Consider the following 10,031-nt stretch of genomic DNA (forward strand, 5'->3'; position numbering starts at 1 on the left):
AGGGTCTAAAACTTAATCGATTTTGGTTGAGAAAATTTTGAGAAAATATAATTTTTATAACTGCAAGCATGTTCTTACTCCTTTTGATCCTCATGTGTGTTTATTTCCTGTTGAAAATGATGAGGATGTAATTAATGAAAAAGAATATGCTAGTATGATTGGTAGCTTGCGTTATGCGACTGACTGTACTAGACCTAACATTGCCTATGCAGTTGGAGTACTTAGCAGGTTTACTAGCAAGCATGGCAGTGATCACTGGCTAGCCATTGAGCGTATTATGAAATATTTATTTGGTAACATAAAATATGGCTTATTTTATAATAAGTATCCTGCAGTACTTGAAGGTTACAGTGATGCCGATTGGAATACCTTGTCAAGTGATTCATTATCAACCATTGGTTACTTATTTACATTGGGAGGTGGTGCTATAAGTTGGAAATCGAAAAAAAAAATCATTATTGCTAATTCAACAATGGAGGCTGAGCTTATTGCTTTAGCTACAGCTAGTGAAGAAGCAAATTGGTTGAGAGATTTGTTAAATGAAATCTGTTGTTGGGAAAAACCGATTCCACTTATATTGATTCATTGTGATAGCACCGCAGCAATTGGTCGAGTTAATAACCGTTATTATAACGGTAAATCCAGACCTATCAGAAGAAAACACAGTACTGTGAGATCTTATATAAATAATGGCATCATAAATGTGGATTATATTAAATCTGGTGATAATCTTGCAGATCTATTAACTAAGGCTTTAGCAAGAGATAGAGTCTGGAATACATCGAGGGGGATGGGGTTAAAGCCCATTGAATATAGGAGGAGCCATGTATGAGGATACTCAACCCAAGGACCAGAGATCCTGTAACTGGGTTCAATGAGAAAAACGATCATATGATGGCCGTGAGAAATGCACTAAATTACTTTTTACCCATCCCTATGATGCAAGTGCATTTATCTTGTAACGTTGTAGAGGTTGAGTTATTAAAAGAACTCTTAATGAATTTCTATAGCTCTTATTGAGTGGGGTGTCATAGTTACAGGAGCACCCTTGACATAATTCACCTATGTAAGTGTGCTAGTGGGGCCGCTACCTATGAGATTTAGGCTAATTCTCAAACACACTCATGAATCCTGGGATCGCACAAGGCCATAATGTGCTAGCTTTTAAAACTTTTGTGAACACCTGGAATATTATGTGTGTGCAATACTTATTTATTTCTTTTAAGTAGTCATAGTTCAATGCTGAGCATACTATTGGCTCTGGAGTAGATATTATTGTTTCACTAATGGAGGTTCAATGCAGAGTACACCTACCATAATGCATAATATCCTTATTTGCCTAATAATCTCAGTTTTGGTTACCTATAATATTAAAATAGGTCGGGGAATGTTAGCAGGTATTTTAATATTATAATGTGTTATTGGTTTCCTTCATGTCTTATCCTTTCAAGTCTTCCTAGTCTCCCCATTCCTATCCATCCAAATCTTCCAAGATAAGGTTTGCCAAGACTTATCCATTCCAACTCTTCCTAGATAAGCTTCCAAGGTCTTGGTCAAGTCTCTTGTTATCTTATCCACCAAGAACCTTGCCTATTAAGTTTCCTTTCTATATATATTGAGCTTATCTCCTATCTTGACACATACGAGAGAAGAAGTTTTGGTTGTGTTGTTATGTCTTGAGTGAAATTATCAGGCAAATAAAAAGGGTGTGTGTGATAAAGCTTTGGGTTCAACCAATTGTGCAGTATTGGTGAACCATACGACTTAGTCGGGCTGTTGTATCCTGGGGGGACAAGTCAAGGTTTTTTCTGCTGCACCGGTGTGAGGCTTTGCCTAACCGCAGAGGGCTTGAATCTCCTTAAAGAGAGCAAATTTCCCGCGCCTCAGCCCTTTCAATAATTATTGTAATTTTTATTATTTGTATTTTCTAGTGTTTTATTTGTAATTATCACCAACAATATTTTTATGGAGCAACGTTACAAACTGATCAATCTCTCTGTTAACTCCAAACAGATGAAGATTCTAATGGAACTATTGACCTTGAGGAACTCTAGAAATGCTTACAAAAATTGCAACTCCATCTTACAGAGAAGGAAATTGATGATCTTTTTCACTCATGCGACGTAGATGGGAGTGAAGGGATACAATTCAAAGAGTTTATTGTTCTTTTGTGTCTCATTTATCTCCTAATGGATCACTCGAACTCTCCTCACACTGTAAACACAATTAACCCATAACATTTTTTTTTTCAATTGCAAAGTTCACTTGTTTAGGTCAACATTTATTTCCAATTCATTTTTCTTATCCTGGGGGATGTTTTTTAAGACATCGAAGATGGGATCGCCACAGATTGAAGCCACGTTTGATACTATAATCGAAGCATTCTTGTTTCTTGGCAAAAATGGTGATGGAAAGCTGAACAAGAACGACATGGTCAAAGCACTAAATGGGGATTCTCCTCTGGAGATTTCCCCAGCACACGTCACGAGGACTAGATTTGGTATCACCGACATCTTTTTCCATACTGCTTTGTAGTAAATCTGTGGTTGCATTGCCTTAAAGTTATTTAACCTTATCTTAGTGATTGCTTTGTATGAATGCAGAAGAAATGGACTGGGAAAGAAAAGGGAAGGTTAGCTTCAGAGAGTTCCTCTTTTCTTCGATCAATTAGGTTGGAATCGATGCCGATGATGAGATTCTTGTGGCAGAAAGTTAAACCGAATCAAATTGGCTATAAATTGTCTAAAGTGCATTACTTAAACATGCTGTTGTGCAGATATTGTGACATTCATACTGTATATTACTGTAGAAATCTAAACAATTTCTGTGACTTACAGTTTTAATTTACTAATGGTAAGTTCTTTTTATTCCTGAATATGTTGTTCCTGCTCTCTCTGTTCTATGAAAGTGATATGTTGTGGTGGATTTTCGCAAAACTTGGATATAGTACGAGCTTCGCTTTGAAGTTGAAAAGAGGTCTATCCTTGTTTCGTTCTTGCTGAATGTTATTTGCATTTTCTCTGTTCCTTCTCTTCCTCGGGGGTAGTCGAGATTGTTAGAGAATAGGCAGAAAATATTTTCTAATAGAAACTATTGTCCCCGGTTCTATGGAATACAAAGGTATTTTAATTTGTCTTCATTTGTGAAAATACAAATAGAAGATTCTAAGATCAACTTCATGTATCTTGAAGGCGATTTTACTGGAAACTCGGTGCATACCATCTGGTGGGAACAAATATTATCTTTAGAAAAGTGACATATGTAACACGACTCGAAATGTATCATAGCAAGCTGTTTTTCTTATTTGTTTGGATAACTTAAGTAGAAAGAAACGATGAGAAATAAAGAGAAATTGAGAGAAACTCATTTATCTTATAACCCTCATTTTCAATCTTTTCAAAAGTGAAGAGATTGGAAGAGAAAATAAACTAATATTTTCATAATACCAATTTTGTCCCTGTAAAAATAAAAGAAATAAAATGATTGAAAATATGAAAAGGTTATTTTAGTAATATAACATAAAATAATTTCTTTTCTTTTTTCTTATGAAATCTAACCAAACAAGAAGGAGAGAAATCATAATAATTTATTTTATTTTATTTCTTATTTATCCAAACAAGAAGGAAAGAAATCACAATCATTTCTTTTCTCTTCTCTTCTCTTATAAATTAAGTAATCATTGCATTTCTTTTCTCTTCTAGGTTATCAAACATAGTGTAAATGTCAAAAATTACCAAAATATTTATAGAAAAAAAAAATAGACAGAAGGTTAAGTTAAAATGGTTGTTCAGGTCAGTAATCAAGTTGGCTAGTGGTGAATGATGGTTGTGTTGTATATAGGGAAGAGGTCAGGACTGTATGATGTATCAATCAAGGAAGATTTTTTCAAGGGAAATGATAGAGAGCTCTAAATTTAGCTCTAATGATGTGTCAAAGCAAAAAAAAAAAAAAAAAACAAAACAAAACAAAACAAGGCACAAACATCACATCAGGATGGGACCCACCTTCCCATTAGAGCTATTAGAGCTCCTATATTAGAGCTCTAAAGCATTTTGTTTTTTCAATAGAGCAATGAAAACCTACACAACCTAACTTAAATTCCCAAAATTTTCACTTGTGTACGAACAAGGATGAACGCATTGGAATTTATTCATGCCCAAAAAATAAATTTCAGCAAGTGATGGATTCAAATGAATGAGTGACACATTTATGTGAGGGCATTCTATTTATACCCCAAAAATCATTAAGTACATCTAATTAAAATTTTGTAATTTTAATTCTTACTAATATATCATAATGTAAATTTACTCATAAGAACAATACATGTTAAATTTTAAAATAAATATTTTTTTTCTCATAGTATACTTTAATCATATATACGTATTCTTTATCTTTTGTCCCAAATTTTAATTATTTTTTCCTCTTCTCTCTCACTCCAAAATTCCAAACCACCCCACCGAACTCACCATTATCATCACATCATTGTTTCTTATCCAAAAAATGTTTTTTTGAAACAATCCATCAAAAAAGAGGTAAGTATTCACATAAATATCAAAGTATAATTCTTGATTTCTGTCTTTTATTTTACGTAAAAATAAATATTGAACCTGTTTAACGTCATTACTGTTCGGACTTTCAAATTTAAACAAATTCACTTTAGTCAGCTAGACACCGCCGAACAAAATCAACATGTTTGGATATAATTTCCATTTAAGCACAGACCCTGCATTTTCAAGTGAGTTTCAGTGTGGTCTCTCGGTCCAAATCCATTAGCAAAGTCGTTGGAAAAAAGCACAGTAACATAACCTATTCTATAACAGGATCCTCAGGGTGCTTATTCCATAACATAAACCATTCTATTATCTCGATGATTTTAAAGTAATTTTTTATAAGTATATAGTATTCGACGAATTATACAAATTAAATAATTTGGATTATTAAAACGAAACTCATGGTGAGCCTCACGGGTCCAATAGTACCCACCAATTCGATCTGAGACTGGAGAGAAGTCAGACCAAAAAAAAAAAAAAATTATTTGAAAGTTCTCAAAGCCAGTAACATCACATGTCGACGGACAAGACTAGTCATTATTATTCAAAGGGTAAATTACACTAGCATTATCTGAGATTTCTGTTTAATACTGATTCTTCTCACGTTTGAAAAATTACATTTCTGCCTTTAAGATTTATAATCGTATTACAAATTATCCCTTGAATTGCTGATGTCATGCTCTAAAATTTTCTGAATGATTATTTTGACATTTTTTTAACCATTTCTTCTTTCTATTATCATAACTATATTTTAAAACTTTTCATCATTAAATTCTATTTGAACATATTCTTATTGAATGTTGATATATAAACATAAATTTTATATAAAATTTTCAAACACAATGATATAGTTTAATGGTAACCTTTCACTTTAAAACAAAACTTATAAACATGATTTATATTTACAACAACATAACTATCACAATATTTTTATGATATTTTTTATATAAATTTTTATATATGAGTAGAATTTTTTATTTTTATTTCTACAATCATTTTTTCTCCTTGTTTATTCACCCACATTTATTACAGTATTATCAAACACCGTTATTCACATTTATTACAATATTACCGATTTTTTTTATTTTTTTTTTTGTATTTAGTGAATTTAAAAAAATCAAAAAATATTATATTTCTTAAGTATATCTAGATTAGGTGTATCTAAAAAATAAAAAAAAAAAATTGCTTAAAATATTAAATAAAAAATTCAGTAAAAAAATGAAAAATAAAAAAATTTAATTTTTTGTGCGAGCTAAACTAAAGAAGATTTGTTATTTCTCTTGAAATGGCATAAATAAAATATCAATATTATTTTATTATTTTATTAGAAAATGCCCCAGACTCTCACTGGGGGTGACCCCCAGGCCCCCAGTGGGCTGTGATTGGTCTGTTTTTCTTTTCTTTTCTTTTTTTTGATCCAGTGACCAACCCCCATGTGTGTGGGTGGTTGGAGACTGGGGATCTCAATCAAAATTGTTATTTTATATGTATAAATGCTAAGGGATAAATATGTCATTTTAATTTGATAGAGGATAAGTGTAATTTTTAAATGTGAAATAAGATCTGTATAATAGAAATCTCATAAAATGTTCAGTGTAATTTACCCTTATTCAAAACACAATATCTATAAAATTTAAATAAGTTAAAATAAAATAAAATATTAATTACAAATTATGTGTCATTGAATTGGTAAGAGTCTTTGTGTAGGGAACCTGCGGTTCAACCCCTTGTTGTCCTTTGTTTTATATAATAGTATAGTATAGTATAGGTAACACGACATGATATACGTGTGAAAAATTTAGAAATTTCTTAAATATTGATTTATGATTATATATCAATTTTAACTAGTAAATAGCAATCTCAATCAAAATAATCAAAGACAAATCGATATAACGATTTTACGTGGAAAAATCACAATTAAAACGTCTCCAATTGTGATAAAAAAAACCACGGACAAAAGCCACAAAACAATCCACTAAGAAGACATAAAGGAATTACACAAGTGTACTCTTAATTACCTAGCGAATCAACGCCCGAATCGAATCGACCCCTATGTGCCTCTTCTAGCCCTGTCGGAATTATCTTGCCTAACGTTGAATCCACAACGCCGATGTTGAATCCATGACGATGTGCCAGTCCGGAATCCACCAAAGCTTTAGGCCCAAATTTTATGGAATTCACCGAAGAACAACTCTATCTTTTTTTTGAATAAAACGAACTAAACAAACCCTTTGATATAATCTACTCAATTCATGATTAAATTCTCACAGATATCAAAGGAAATAAGTAAAGAAGCTTTAGATGAAAACCCTAATACCCAAAAAGAAGATCTAACAGTCTTCACCTTAAAAATTGATGAACCACATATTTATAGAAAATAGGGCTGCGATCTCCGCTCGAGCGCAAGAATGACCACTCGAGCAAACTGACTAAAACGCGTGTGACTAAACAGGGTCTATGCTCGACCACAGGAATGGCCGCTCGAGCGGAAAAAAAAACTTTTAGTACTTTTACAGGCAAGTGAAACTTCTGAAAGGTCGTGATCTCTGTTCGAGCATAGGAATAGCAGCTCAAGCGGAAAAACGATTTCGACTGTAATTTAAGCTTTTGCTTAGGAAGCGTTGCCCCTTAACCTCGCCTGGGCACTACCCCGGACCCGCCAAGGGGCACTATCCCTTGGACTCTCGCGAGCTGACTGGGTAGCTCGATCCCCAACATAGTCAACGAAGTGGCAAACATGAAAGAATTAACTTCTGAAACATCTCTGCAAGGCATAATTTGGGCTAGATTTGCATCTAAAAACTCATAACCTCACTAAAATAAAAGTTGAACAAAATTATAACTGAAAGGAATTTTGCCAAACGAGATTGCCAATAATAAAAACCTAATAACGTGGAATTGACAAAATTTATTTTGAAAGTTGGTTTTATAGTAAAAAAATTATTATAAATTGTTACATTATTTTTATTTTTTTTGTTTAGTTTTATCTTTTATGATTTAAGTCATGGCAGTTTACTTTCCTAACATTTAAAAATGATTATATTGGCAACTAAGATCAAAATCCATGATTTTGCCTACCAATGAGTAAGCAAGACGGGGTTTGCCTCCATGGAACGAGTATTCACTGCTGCTTACAACACCTTCATTCACTCATCTTGTTACTTCGGAATTGTTCAGCGAACACGTGGAGTTGGACGCCTCTTTATAATGTAGCGTAGGTAGACTAATTATTGTAAATGACTCTCTAAGTAGTTTAGAGGTAGTTATATTGCTACCAACTTCTTTGTTTGTTTGATTGCAGGGGCACGTTAGCACTTTATTAATAGAGAAATGTTAGAGATCATGAAAATTTTGTCATGAAAAGGATCATGAAAAATTTGTGACCTTTAGATTACCTTGATTAGTGTGTGGTGCTTTATTGTAAGTGTAATCCAAAGGTCACAAATCTTTCATGACCATTTTCATGAAAGACTTTTCATGATACCTAGCATTACTGTTATTAATAACATAGAAAGTGGCAAGCCAAAACCTACTCTTAACAAGTTGCTGAGTTCGGCTTTTGTAACCTATGTGATTTGTGGATTGAATTTTAAATATCATCAAATATTTCTTTCAATTTTACAGTAAGTGTGAAATATGTGACAAATATAGAGGCTATGTTTGTTTAGGCGGAATAAATTAAATTAGATTAGCATTCTCATGACTAATAATTTTAAGATTATGAGTTCTTTTGGATTGTGTATCCTATTTTATATTTGGATTGAGTTAAGATTATAAAGAGAGATTAATAAAATATTATCCAATCCAATATTTGTTTAAGGGGATTGGAATGGATAGAACATGGCAGGACATGAGACATCTAATATATTGACTATAATACCCCTATTATAATTATTGTAAAATTTTGCATTAGCATGTGCTATAATTTTTAAAAAGCAAATTTCCTTATTGTTGCTCCACATCCATTTTGATTAATTTGAACAAAATTTAACCCATTTTTCATTAATAGAAAAAATAAAAAGTCATTCAACTATAAAATTTATAAATAGATAAGCAACCATTAAAAAAAATACAATACTATTTTAATCATCTACCCATTCATTGCACAAATTCAAAAAAGTCTTTATTTGAACAAAATTTAGCCCCCACTTTTTTTTAATAGAAAAATAAAAAATCATTCAACTATAAAATTTATATATACACAAGCAACCATTAAAAAATATGCACTATTATTTTAATCATTCATTGCCCAAATTCAAAAAAGTGTTCATTTGAACAAAATTTAACCCCATTTTTTTTTAACAGAAAACATCAAAAATCATTTAACTATAAAATTTATATATACAAGCAACCATTAAAAAATATGCACTGCTATTTTAATCATTCAACCATTCACTGCCCAAATTCAAAAAGACATTCATTTAAGCAAAATTTAACTCTTTTTTTTTTCGAACAAAAAAATATCAAAAATATTCAACTATGAAATATAGCTATTTAGAAAAATAATGATATCAGAAAATATAAAAAATGGAGCAAATATATTTATGAGAAGATACATACAAAATACCAATTGTAGACATGTTGAATTAAAAGTCTATGGTGGTAATTAATGATTACTATCATTCATACTTGTTATAAATAATATTATTGTTCTTAGATCATCTCCAGCAAAGAATATATCAATATCATGTTCTTAGTTGCATTTTGAAATTATTTTGGATTTTTTTTAATATTTAAAATTTTTCTTAATTTTTTAAAATATTTACAAATTAAAAAAAATATTTTATGGATTTTTCTAAATATTCCAAGTATTTTTAAAATATTTAAATGAAGTAAAAAATGAAATCTATTAGTTATGATTCCCTAAGACAACAATAGCACAAGAGAGAAGATAGAGACGAAACTCGACAAAATCAAACTTCTTCAAATATATATACATATAGTTAGGTTTAATTTGGTCATTTGATGAGTTAGTTCAGATTTTAGCTTAGTCCACCAATTTATATCCTATCACAATTTGTAAGATTGAATAATTCATCATATGTGAAATAACATATCAGGATGAATTATTAGTCTATACTTTAATTTTTTAACAAAACATCGAATAACTAATTTTGTTAGACTATTAGTCTAATTCCCAGCACATACTCACCCAAACAAACATGATCAAAGGGTTTATATGCTCATTTTTTTAATTTTTAGAGGATAAATCACACCTAACATAAAGTACATAGGATTAAAGTGTAGTGCTTTCCAAACAAATGAAGAAAATATAAGAGCATTTTAATATTTTTTTTATTAAATCATTAATAATTCTGACCGTACATTTTAATTTAAAAATCACAAAAAAAATATATGATCATTTTTAAATATTAAAAAAAGTAAACCGTATACAATCAAAATCACAAAAATAAAATAAAATTTGTATTAATTTTTTTTTTTAAAACTCAACTAAAATAGCTAGTTATCAAAGGAGGGAAG

The 10,031-nt window shown here is 30.9% G+C and overlaps 1 pseudogene; it reads left to right on the forward strand.

Moving 5' to 3' along the window:
- The first annotated feature begins 1,387 nt into the window (after positions 1–1,387).
- LOC114281506 (putative calcium-binding protein CML22) lies at positions 1,388–2,716 on the forward strand (annotated as a pseudogene).
- The last annotated feature ends 7,315 nt before the right edge of the window (positions 2,717–10,031 follow it).

Source organism: Camellia sinensis, chromosome 7, assembly GCF_055761805.1.
Source record: "Camellia sinensis isolate YWXY chromosome 7, ASM5576180v1, whole genome shotgun sequence".
Lineage (NCBI taxonomy): Eukaryota > Viridiplantae > Streptophyta > Magnoliopsida > Ericales > Theaceae > Camellia > Camellia sinensis.